General features: G+C 44.2%; 1 protein-coding gene across 1 annotated transcript in view; it reads right to left on the bottom strand.

Annotated features, from left to right (window-relative positions):
- LOC126246848 (arginine kinase) overlaps window positions 1–13,432 on the bottom strand; it is a 36,529-nt gene extending 23,097 nt beyond the window's left edge. Inside the window, exon 1 of the mRNA XM_049948428.1 lies at window positions 13,275–13,432. The gene's annotated coding sequence lies outside the window, so the exon portion shown is untranslated. The remainder of the gene's footprint in view (window positions 1–13,274) is intronic.
- Between the last annotated feature and the right edge of the window lie 203 nt (window positions 13,433–13,635).

Here is a 13,635-nt window from a genome sequence, read left to right as displayed (position 1 = left end):
TGGGGATTGCGACTGAACAGTCTTATTCATAAATGGTGATTCTTTTCTTCGTCTTACTAACACACTATAACTTATCCACTGTGTCGCTACCAATTCCAATAGCACGGAGAATGGCAAATTAGTGAACTTATTTTATGAAGAAAACGGTACAGATCACTTTTTATTTCAGTGTAATTGCCGGGCCGGCCGAAACTGGCCAGATTTAGGTCTAAAACTAAAACACGACGATTGATACTGGTAGTGTTAGCTTCGTGGTAGATCTCAGCTCTCGTTTGTTTCCCTGACAAACGATTGGCTTTTAACAACTCTCAGAACATGAAGCGAATTATTTTCCAGGACACATCGACATTTATAGTTCAGTTTAGACTTTACCGATATTAAAAAATCGCCTTGATGCCCATTTTTGTTTAAGTTTCAAGCCCAAGATACTATGCCGAGTCGCAGAATACTTCTTTCCTGCAAATGACGGCTGTCCGCCCATCTTCTCGCAGACCCTGCAATGACTCACTGATGTACTCTGCCGTCCTCTCCCCCCCCCCTCCCCCCCCTCACCCCTCGGCAAAAAATAAAGTCACAAGTTTCACCCAGCCACCACAACATCCTTCCACCACACTGCCTCGCACGCCTCATCTCATTCGCATCTACAAGGGAAAGCAATTTGCCACGGCACCCCTGAAATTTACAAATCGGGTTCTGCATTTCGCTTATAGCTGTTCACATGCTGCCGGCTGCGGATGGGAACAGCGAACAGGTGAAGACTCAAATTGTCGTTCTTAAACTGTCAGATTTCGCAGCAAGACTGGTCGGTTATCGATCCAAGACAAGATTTGTATCCGTATGAAGCTAGGCGTTCATGTTAATGAAGCTTTACATCATTAAGTAGACTTTAGTGACAATATCTAGTGGGAACTCATTCGTCTAGCGCTTAATTAGTAGGAATATTTTCAGTTTAATTCTGATCTCATATCTCGCAGAGAAACTGTATAAAACTTCTGTCTAAAATATCTTACCATTACAATTTTCTTTTATCTTCAGGAAATTAGTTATATGCAAATGATGTACGACATCCACTCGTTTCTTCTATATCTCACAGGAAGATCATTGTTTACTACGTGATTCACCAAGCAATATTAAGATACTGCAACAGTGGAGATTCATCTTATCACATCTAATAGTTCTTTAGAGGGTCCACTAGATTTCAGAAGTTCAAATCAAATAGCAACGTGACAATGACAAAGTAAAAGCAGCTCTGTGCGAGATTCCATGCTCTTACAAGTCATTACCACCTTACGCAGTTACAATTTAGGTAATCCTGTTTCACTGGTCGTGTCAGTTGAATACAGCAATTATGACAGCAGTAGTGTGTCACCCGACTAATGACTCATGCTGCCTGAACGATTGGCCGTATTTCTGTACGCAGTTGCACTAAGCGACGCTAACCAGCGGCAACCCTGGCTTAACAGTGACTTTCTTCAGACAGCACGGCATTGCAGCCGCGCTGAATCATGCTAACAGTTATGCCTTCATTGCTGGGAAACATCACAACACTTTCCTTATGTAAGTCACCTATCATTTACGCGACTGCTGCAAAATTAGTAACTATTGTTTATTTTGCCTCGTTGTACAAGGTACACCATCTCTTTATGAAAACTAAGAAGACAATCTTGACAACTTAAGTTAGTCCCTCAAAGATGTTGCAATGTTCATTTCAACCCTACCTTTTAATCTAAGATTTAGTAAATTTCACACGCACCGACACAAAGTTTTTTTTGGAGATTTATGTCGTTATCTATTTCTGTAGCTCAAGAGCCCGTTACTATACAAATTTGGAAAATATCAGTGCACCACCATAGATAAACCTTTCCCACAGGAAGTCATCAGATTTTCGGTTTGCAGCCGAGGTAATGCCGTCTATATCTGTATTTCTACTGCTACCCTAGCTGTTATCTTTATGCGCATCGAGTGAAGATCTGATTTAGTCATTATCTGGACGCCAACCAAACTCCGTGACCAGTTTGGTTGGATCCCTGATTGAAAGAAATGTCTGATCCATAAACGAGACGATGGCACACATCGGAAATGGAGAGATAAGCTTCTGGTTACTTTCATATTGTCCGTTTTGGAGACTTACGCCTTCACGTAAGAGCAGCTATTTTCAGACAGTATTCATGAAATTGAACGCGATTTGTGTGCAGATTTAATTATTCTGAGCTTATCAACCGACGTAGTTCCAAAATATTCCACATCATATACTCAGAGCTTTAAAATCCTCAGTAAAGTCGCATACAGAACGCTTAACGTTCACGCTAGTTAATTATACAAGGTACTGATGGCTGTTTTATTATGATGCAATACGAAATACCAACGAAAAACATTTTAAAGAGCAGTCACTCATCTTTAAATGTGTCATTTGAAACAGCAGCTCCTTGTATTTCTACGGAAAGAGTATTCCTGGTCGTCCAGATTAGAAATAAAACAATAGATCTATTTTCTATTTCCTAAGACTGCCAGTATTTTAATTTATGGAATATTACAGCTACAACAGCGGCTTTAATACATATACTCCTATACTCGGGAAGCCACCTTAGCTGTATGTGTGTCATCGTGAATATGGGATAACAGTCGGTACTGTATTTACCAAAGAAAAATGACGAACCCGTCGTACGTTTTTAGAAGTTATGTTATTTATACGACCAGTTTAGGCATCTCAATGCCATCTTCAGGTCCTACGCATTCCATGTACAAGGAATCAGATACATCTATGCATGCATAACCGTAGCCATCAGTACCTCGATTCCGTGAATTTTTTGTGGATTGCGTACTACGAAGACTTAAAAACAGTTGTTGAGTCTTCGAAGTACACACGCCACAAAAACAATTCACGGAATCGAGGTATTGATGGCATTGATGTATGCATCGATGTATCTGATTTTGTATACATGGAATGCATAGAGACGTTAATGAGATGCCGAAACTGGTCGTGGAAATAAAATAACTTCTGAAAATATACGGTTGTTTCATGATTTTTCTTTATTAAAAAACTTAGATGTAGGCGGAGAGTACGTCGGCATCCACTACCATTTCTCTTATCTATTCCATTCGCCGATTATGCTCGAGAACTGTTGGCAACAGTCTGCAAGAGATCTGATTTCACCGACTTCGCCGACGTTTCAATTTCGTGTCGCGAGAAGAAGTAATCTGTTGTCCGCCTCGCAATTGCTTTTGCTACAGCAAGTTTTATGTGGTCTTTCTACTTAAGATAGCTCTGGGCGCACATTCTGATAATTTTTCGGACGTACTGTTTATTGATCGCCAGTAACGTAACGGAACAATAATGGATACTTGCAGCCATTTATACACAATATTCACATTTATTTACGTTGAGACAACTGCCAGTCCATGTATTAAGTGTGTATTCTCTTCAGGTCTTCCTGCATTGCACTACAATTTTCTGGCGTTGCGAGAATAGCCTCCACCGAGAGCATCAGAATATTTCCGACTTTATCCACCGCTCATATGATAGCCCAAGACAATGACTACATGCTTAATAGCATGTTGCTCTACCTCTGGAACACAATACAGCAGCGACTCTGCTTGGCATGGGTCCGCCAAGTTTTTGGTAGGTTTCCGGATAAATATGGCACCAAGCATCTACGCACGGATCACTCATTTTCACGCAAGTTACGAGCCAGTGGTTTGTAGTCGCGTTGCTGACTCGATCTCAAGGAATACATGTTGGGTTTAACGTCCCGTCGACAGCGAGGTCATTAAGAGAGGGAGCACAAGCTCGGATTACTTCAAGGATGGGGAAGGAAATTGCCGGTGCCCCTTCAAAGGAACCATCCCGGTTTTTTGCCTCGAGCGATTTAGGAAATCACCGAAAACCTAAATCTGGATGGCCGGACGCGGGTTTGAATTGTCGTCCTCCCTAGTGCGAGTCCAATGTGCTAACCACTGCGCCACCTCGCTGGTTGCCGATCGCGTCCCAGATGTATTCCCTCGTGTTGAGATCAGAGGAACTATTTCAGAGATATCAACGATATTTCACCGTCATACCCCTCAAATAACACGATTCTAGCTTTGTTACAGGGACAGTTATCCTGCTGGAACGAAGACCTTAAGAATGGAGGGAAGCAAGTGGTCCACAACAACGGTTACGTAGTCCGTTTCTGCCATAATGTCTTCGATTACCCGATTACCACCACAGGTCCCACGAAGGCCCAACGTAACTCTTCCGAATAGCATAATACCACCACCACCACCACCACCACCACCACCACCACCACCACCACCACCAACCACATGTTTCGAGCAGCCGTTCGCCTAGAAGACAGCGTAGACTATCATGGACCTGGTGAAACAAGAAACAACAAGAAACAATCCAGCCTCTTGATCCTGTGCCCACTGCGATCGGTACTGGTGTTTGAGTCAACATAAGCCGTCTGTTGGAGAGCCCCTGTTCAACAATGTGCGCTGGAAGGTGTGCTCCGAAAAGCTTGTGCATGCTCAAGCACTGTACGCTGTCGTCCGATCTGCCACAGATCGCCGGGTATCCCGCTTTCCAAAGTAGACAAGCCTCAGAACAACATTTTGTGACGAGGCGTGGACGTCCGAAAACTTGTCACCTACTCGTGGTCCCACGGTCCGATCACTTTGCGTAGACGCTCAAAACAGTGGCACGCGAAAAGTTGACCAATTTCGTTGTTTCCTAGATGCTCGTTGCCAGGCTCGAGCCATAATACGCCCTTTGTCAGTCTTTTACGTCAGTCAGTTATGACATTTGCTTCCCGTGTCGTCGCTAGAATGATTTCTCATTCCTCTCTGCTCCTCTTGTGTACTTTCCTTACGGTATCAAATACTCCAACCGTCATTAAGCAGTATTCAGTCTCGTGACCAACAGCGTTTTGACCCATCAATGTTTATCGATAATAGTAATTGCTCCATTACACTCCCTTTTTGTTATATTCCATCTTGCGTGGCTGAATGTGAAATTGGGAGACCAATAAAACAGTCCTGTTCGTAGTCACTTCAGTTACGGCGGTCCGCTAACGATCGAGCAGGAAGCGTTTATACCGAGAAATGCTGTCGCCACAGCCGCGCTGAGTCGATCGCCGAGGGCCCAGTAACCAGAAAAACCGAGGTTCCGCTTGCGGGAGTCCGTTGCAAGAACTGCACGTCGGCTGAGCGCATAGACGTGGGCCCCACAGAGGCGCGGCTATGTCTGTGGGCGGTGCGTCAGCACATTCTGAAGCTCGGCTGACGACACTGCCACGGCACGGCTAGACCACTCACCAGCTGACGGGACAGATTCGTCCCGACTTTCCTTATACCGAAAAGCTTGTGACTGCTCAAGCACTGTACGCTGTCGTCCGATCTTCCACAGATGCTTTACGCACGTACACTCTTATCAAGAAGCACGCAGTTAAAACTAAAGTGACTGAAGTTTGTTTTTAAGGTTCAGTTGTGCCATCGCAATATAGCACCGAATACCGTTCTCAGTTATCTGGCCATGTATATTTTATGTTACTATGGAGACACGCTACTGGCTTATAGTCAGGAGGCTTCAGAATGTTCTCTTTTCGACGATAGCAGTAAAAATCACGCATTGCATCTGGCCAGTGACTGAACATTTCCCATGGCTCTAGGGATCGTATCAACCTAGTCTAAAAATCAGGCATCAGGGAAACCACAAAATCTGAACCCTGATGTCCTCTGAGTACTGCTGCTATCCATTCCCGCCCAGACGATATGCCCCTACAAGCTCTTTATGTTTGGGAGGAGACCACACTGACAAGTTTTTCTGTAACAATGGGGCATTTCATCAGTATGACTTTCGTAGTATTGAAACTGAACTCAAATTTTGTTTTCGGTTTGGTATCTCAAATCTTGGGTTGCCTTACGACGATATGGCGCAGACATACGTCTGCCTTCAACTACATAGCTTTCATCTTGTAGAACCAGTACCTAACTGTTTTGAAACTCTCACAGCGAAAGGAATTTCATCGACATGAATGTGTGAATAGCGACATCCAGTGTGGCTGACCATTCGTGCGCCAATTCTCCAAATAGTGTACTGAAACCCGTATACAGCTCCAGACATTTACTGCTTAACGCCACCTGCTCTTATTTTAATATCACTGCCCCCAAAAGGGGACAAGTTTTCTTCCATTTAGGTTGGCCGTTTAGGTGATTAACATTTTTAGATTGTGTCAAGTTTTGCTATTGGAGAAACAAGATGCCTCTTTCAAATTTCACACTGAAGGAGATCGAAGATGACACTTCGTTCTGTGACGCGATACAGGTTTTTAGACACTGAACTAATTCGAAAGGGCCGCAATTCGAATCGCAGTCGGACTTTATTTATGTATTTCGTGACTTCTTTAAACACCTATGGCACATGAGATGCTTACTTTGAAAAGGACACTATTTCCGTTCCCGCCCTTTCCCATCTTGAGCTTTTACTACTACCATAATGACCATGCCGACGGAGCGTGAAACGTCAATCATTCTTACTTCAGTATGGTGTGAACATTTTTGCATCAAGCGACTTCGACATCGAACGAACGTTCAACACTAACCATCCTCATTCCTCCTAACTTCATCACTACGATTTTATTGTAGCGCGACAGGCTCCACACAATCCCTGGAACATATACTTGGAACTCATGCTGTCTGGTGCTCGTTTACTTGCGTTTGGCGTTTCCTAGCACAGAAAAAGAAGTCTATGCCGACAAACCACATTTAAGTGCTTCGTGGATATCTTATATGTAGTATTACTAGTCCTTGATCACCAGGAAACAAAATTATTATGTTGCGCTTTCAAGGTTCTCGGAAACTTGCAAATGTGCATCCCTTCACTGTGGGCGTATAGTGCTATCTCTTTACAATTCCACAAGGCCCCAAGTACTACTTCTTAACGTTCAAATGATGAATCAATGGCTCGCTTAAATGTAAAACATTGAAATCTACACGAGACGAGAATAGTGAATGCTTTGCCGAAGGCGCAATGACAAGGGTAAGGTGTTTGTTGCTTGCGTTGTCCACTCGCATACTTTAGTTACCAACTATCCTTAGATGAAGACAGAAAACTGACTGCGCCTTAACACGGAATTCCTGCTTGAGTTGACAGTTTGCCCTAATGAAGACTAAACTGCTTGACCTTGGCTGGAGCTTCGGCTGCAGCCGGAGTACAATTGGTTCTGAAGACAGCGGGAAATTGTGGCCGATGCGGGAGTTGGCTCGTCGTTCACATCTCTGAAGTGGAAGAGGCCAGACGGAGAATTCCATTTCTGCGTTATCGCGACTAGGTTCCAGACAGTCGTCCCGTTATCGATGTTTGTCCGCCACCTGCGTACTTAAGACCGAGATATCATCTGCGCTGATAATTGCGTTGTGTAACTGCCAGTTTTGCTTTCTGTATGGCAGTGCCACCTATATTCCATCTCAGAATTACGACCGTCGTTTACTCGTTTCACGTGTAGAAGTCGCCAGTGCGGTGGCGTCGTTGAGTGCCTGCAGCGTCCATGAACGATGGCACGCGAATCGTAAAACTAACCGCTGTCTTCCCAGTCAGTAACGAGTCGTGCACCTGTCCGACCGGACACATCGTTAATGCGGGAACAGCGACGGCGCTATGAAGTTATTGTTCATCTTCCACAACCTGAAAGACTTCCCTATTCTCCTGTTTGCGTTGTCTCGCGTTAAGACCTGTACGCTGGACGTATAAGTTACTGTAAAGTTACTAGTTTTTCGCAACCGCCTAAACGCGGTATTACTCTTCCAGGCTTTTACGCATCGAAATTGCTGAAAATGCTTTTACAGGCTACTCACGACAGTTAATAAAGTTTTTGACCTTTTCCCACTATATATGCCGGTAGCACAAAATATTTCACCAGACAACCAAAGAGGTCAACACGCTTTCAGTGATCGCGTTTACCCCTCTGATACAAGTAATGTTTTATCAATTCGTATGTAACCTGGCGAATATTGAGCTGATCACTTTTTTTTAACTCTAAAACTAGCGCTACTTTTACACCCATGAAGTCTGCATGTGTCATCAAGGATCTACAACTAATAAAGTAGAATAGAGTTCATACAATGCAGGCTTTGGCGGTCGGTATTTATATCCGTTATTACAGTTTTTTTGGGTGTCTGGCCGTCGTCTAGGCATCTTTGCCAAGCGTTTCGTTGTCTTCTGCGGGCGAAATCGTTGAAGGCTATAAAGACGTAGTCAGTTAACTTCCAAACTTAAGCTTATCTAGCTGCTTACGGCTAACTAGGGACGTCTTTGCAGGCTGAGGGTGTTTCCTGAATAGGTGACCAAACTGTAGACCACAGCCTAATGTGCATAAAACCAGCGTCACTAAGGACAAAATGTTCATCTGGTTACTTTAAACCACAGAAATTACGTAGGTATTTACGAGACCATTCAGTAATGTTACAAATAAATGAATTAGCCTTATAAAGTATGCCTATTTCCCGAACTACGAATAAATCCGTATCGATATGTGCATCAATTACATTACGTGAATTACGTCTATGTGACAAGTGCAGATGTTTGGGTTATGTTGCGACCAATTGTGCGGTCATCAGCGCACGTACAAAGTCCCAATTTTTACACAGTCCAAGTTTTTCCACAGTCCAATTTAGCCACTGACACAAATGACGATGAAATAATAACACAAACGCCCAGTCCCCGGGAGAAAAAATCCCAACACGGCCGGGAATCGAACCCGGGACCCCGTGATCCTGAGGCAGCAACGCTAGCCATTACACCACGAGCCGCGGACGAGTGCAGAAAAACCACAATTCATAGATCTGGAGTACGCTAGATTGTTCCGTGAGTAGAAGACCACGTGAAACTGCAGGTCCTCCCATAGGATGCATAAATTATTTTAAAGGTCGGAGAATGACAAACGTCTGATTCGTTCCCTACAACCATGGCCAAAAAAGTACTGCGTGGTAACGGTTTGAAGACAGCTTTACATTTACAAGTTTAACTAAGAAGCCTTAACGTCATGCAGTTCCACGTTCGTAGGACCAAGAAACTGCCCGAATAGCAACCATTTCTCTAAACCTTTGTTGACTTGTCAGAAACATTTAATATCCGTAAGTGATAGTGTCGCTTTGGTCAATTTAGTCAATTACCGACAGAGTGTTCTGGACGTTCGTAAATGTTTGTCTAATGATTAAACTTTCAGCTGAGTAATTACTGAAGACATGGATCTGTACGGCATTGTGGGAATACAGTTTGATGTTGGGCCTGGAACAGATCCGCTTCCAATAGTATGGACCTCTGGAGTATGTGGTTCTACGATATCTAATGAACATATTTGGATACGAGGCATATAGTGCTTTAATGCCAAAAGGCCCTTGCACAGGCACCAACTTATCGGCCAATCTCCTGACCAGTTTCGTTGCAGCCTACATGTTCCATCTGACCGACTCAGTGGCTAGTGCGCCGCACTGTTGTGATTTACCGTAAGTTCATTTTGTTCTATGAGATCTCGCTTAGTTTTACACAAACAAAAACTGATGTCTTGGCTGTTTTAGAGGTAACAAGGTCAAAAAACCCAGGAGAAAGTTGTGGGCAAAGAAGTGGCTAATGCAAGGAAAGGAATTTACCTCTGCTCTGTTACTTAAGCAGCTGGAGCCAGTGATTTTTCGTACTTATCTAAGAACGGACGAATCGTGCATTTCGGCGCTCCTGAATATCAAACCATTCTTAACGAAAAAGAAGTGGTGAGAGTTTTTATGCTGCGAGGAGAGGCTGAGCTACATTATGATTTCTAGCCAGTGGCAGAAGTTAATAGGACCTCAGATTCAGTGCTGTTGCATTTCCTCAATTATTAAAATTATTCCTATATAATAAAAAAAACGATTTATAGTTGACTGCAAAAATATGTCGTGGTAAAGGAAAATAAGAGACGTTCATGTAAACGTTATTTACGTACGTAGCATAAAATATGGGCAGTAAATTTAAGAAACATTTCGAAGGAGTACTCATTTTAGTGGCGCATATTTAATAAAAGATAAGAAATGAATCATTTAGCAACTGTCAGAAACGGGGGAAAAAATAGCTCTTCATAGCAGATGGCTTTGATAGGATGGTCTATAATGTTTAGAACAGTGAAGCAACTATTTTACGAATTAACTTTCACTCAATGTCGATATTTCGGCTTTTAGATTTCATTTCCCATGTGTATCAGAAAACACAAACAGAAATACGGGAGGTAGACGGACTATTTGCCACACGAAACCGTTATGAATTTGTTAAAAAATGAGAAAGGTGCTTAATTTCTTACACTTTTATTGCTCTACTCCTCGTCCATGTCCCACAAATATATGCAGTTTTTGCATTTCCCCAGAAACTCAAAATTTCGTCCGCCTCGTACCCTGTTAAGTATAAGCATTTAATGCCGCGCGCAGTGAGTAAAGAACTTCTGTCGGGCGGACGGCACTACACACGGCACAGTTTGGGTGGTCCTACCGGCCGACGTCTTAAATTGTTGCAATTAACGCTCAGAGTCGCAGAAAATCGGCGTTTCGTCCTTGCCAATGGAATGAGTTGTTGCCCTGCGTTGTCGACCCGTGTCGAGAGAAACAGTTCGACTCCTTGCAGAGAGCAGTAGTCTCAGTATGTCGAACCCCGCCCCTCAAGCTGTTTTTCTCTTAAGAGCCGCGAGATTACACCTGGCGAATGCTGATCGCGCCCAGCTGTGCCGCTGGAGGGTGGACCCGCCCAACGGCTGTGAGGAGCCACGTGGCGGCCAGGTGTGGCTCGCCTTACGAGCGCCTGCGCCACGGGCATACAAAACGGGCCGCGCCAGTCGCCTCTTCCAAAGGCCCCTCCGAACAGGCAGCAGGTGTGACGCGACGTGACGTGACGCACGCTCCAAACCTTTTGAGCGCTCCCCGCTCCATACGTGCCCTATTTGCACAACTTCCTCGCCACAGCTGGCTGTTCTTTCCCGCAGCCGAACTCGCAAATGTGCGCGCATAAATCTGACAAGTGAACTACTCGGCCGTTTCCCACTTTCCAGAACACAGTATGGTCCCTCCAGCCTGTAGGCACTTTATCAGTGCAGGGTTTACGTATTTACTGTTCGATACACATGACGACATCAAGGCAAATTTAATTTTTTTAAAAATTTTTCCCCCAGACCGAAAGTTAGTTTGAGCATCTTAGTGGCATACTAGGCGTAGTACCACTGCTCTTGCCTTCCCCCGAACTATGAACGTACGCAACCAGTTATAGAGAACCTTGCAGTCTAAAATGGATTCCGAGGCGTGGAACAACTAAGTATCGCTGATATACAATCGACCTCAGAAGTGTGGAAGCTACACACGCGCTTCCATTCGCCGCTATTGCAAGAGGAAGACGTTCTGATAACGGTAAGTACATAGGCTTGTCGGGTAGGTACGTAGAAGGGGCACCACAAACTACTCAAATGAGAACACATTAGGATTTAGTTTGTCCTTTGCAGAGCGGTAAGTCTTTCTAGGCAGAAACTTCTAAAACCACTCTGCAACACTTACTGGACGGTAATTGGAAACATTAACATCCTTCCTGTTGCAGAGGAGGGAAAGGAACCATGAAGAAAACTTCGAGAATAGGGCTTTATGTGCCGTCATATAGTCCATTAGAGGCATATGACTAGCTCAGATTGGGGAACAAATCCGTTCATTCAAGTTCAAGTAGACCATTCCATTGTTCACCGTGAGCTATAAAAAAACTCGCGAAAGAGTTTAGTTTCATACCACTCCGTCACATTCACTGATACAGAGACTACAATAATAGTTATCAGCAGACCTCGGCAGGCAATGTAAATGCGTAGTTCATCAAACCTCGTACTATTACATTGAGAAACTATTTCCGTTCACTAGGTCAGAACGCTAAGAGAGTTATGGTGTTCAACAGCTGCAGAATATCTGCAATAAATCACTTATATTACCGTGAATCAACTTAGACTATTTCTACCATTTTTTTTTAACCACTGTTCCTTACACCGCAAGAGGAAAACCGTCTTCCATCTTATCCCCTAACACTCTCCATAACATTTCTTGTTATTACCGAACTTCAAATGAAAAAGCCTGGTATTTTTTCAGCGCTTTTATTGTAGAACTTAATGCTGCACTGCGTCTCGGTTGCAATAGATTTAGCATAACTGAACTAAATGGTCCAGCTTCGATCAGTCAAAGTTCATTTCTGGAACTTTGCAGGGATAAGAACTGTTTCAACTAACTAGCATGCACGTTGCATGATACTCGTATTATCGCTACGATAAGGCTATGTTCGAAAGTAACTGTCGCTGGTTTTGTCACCATTCTATTCTGACGTATTCAAAACCCAGAAAAATATTCTGAAGGGCATCTCCGAATTCTAGCTTTAAGGAATCGATGAAGCTATTTGAACAAAGTACATTTTTTTGAATCGTTCTATGTGACACCGAAGCAAAGTCTTATTAACAACCAACACAAAATCGAAAAAATATGTAAAAGCGCCCTACACTTGGGCTTCGACTATGACGAGATAAGTACAAAAGTTTCTTAACGGACATCATTTTTTATTGGATTACAGCTTCCTCAAAGTCTAAGAAACTTTCTCAACTACAGTCGGAACTTAAGTTTCAAGCAATCCTTATTCACATAGAAATCTAGTGTAAAGCAATGCTTCTATTTGTGGGCACTGCGTCCACAATTATGTTGAATTTATTTTCTTTCCCCTTTAAAATTGTTTCATGAACTAAATCTCAAAATGGTATGGCATATATTACTGAAATGATTCTTCACATTTAATGGGCAAGTCTGCTTCAGAAATTGCGGTGGCTGCAACACTGCCACAGCGATTTCAAGTTCTAGAGTCGCGTCACACTCAGTATTAGCATGTCTAATGTGGGGCACACACTGATTATCGCGACTTTGGTAGAGGGTGCATTACCGGATACCGGCAGCAAAGTGCTAACCAGTCACGGCTCAGTGTCGGGTTCTCGCAGTATGCACACCATTTAACAGTTTCGCAAAACACGACTCGTTTCCACTGAATGTTTATTTGATTTTAGAGAAGACCCGACAATTTTAGTGCCACGGGCGGTATTCACATTGGGACGTGGCCGTGTCCCTTTACCGCAGCGACCACGCACAGATACAGGTAATTCACAAGGTCGCGGCACAGTAGGCAGATGCGCGCACTCGAGGTAGCGTCCCAGCGGACACACCTCCGGAAGACGGCGTTATCAGCAGAGGGCGCACTATCTGCGTATGCGTCAGCTCACCTGGTTGCTGGTCACGACAGGTACACTCTACTCCGGGTGGGTGTCTTCTCGTGTCTTGCGTCGCGGCAGGCCCGTTGCTGTCGAGTGAGGACTGCCGGGGGGATCAGCGCCGGATAGTTCTAACCCCGCTGTGACGTAACGTGCGCGCCGACCAATCGCGCCGCGCCGCGGCAGCGCGCAAGAAGCGCCCAAGAGCCGCAGCGCCCGCCCTAAAACTAGGCAGCGAGCCCGGATGGCGCGTCTGCCTTCGAATTGCCAATTAAAACAATTGGGATGCTTTCTTGGCGGGAATACCGCAGTCCTTGCAGCGTCCGCCCCGTCCAACTGAAAAATACGTCCGCAACGGGGATGCAAGTTCGGG

The sequence above is a fragment of the Schistocerca nitens genome, chromosome 1 (genome assembly GCF_023898315.1).
Source record: "Schistocerca nitens isolate TAMUIC-IGC-003100 chromosome 1, iqSchNite1.1, whole genome shotgun sequence".
Lineage (NCBI taxonomy): Eukaryota > Metazoa > Arthropoda > Insecta > Orthoptera > Acrididae > Schistocerca > Schistocerca nitens.
The sequence above is the reverse complement of the archived record's forward strand: the minus strand, read 5'-3'. Positions and strand labels throughout refer to the sequence as shown.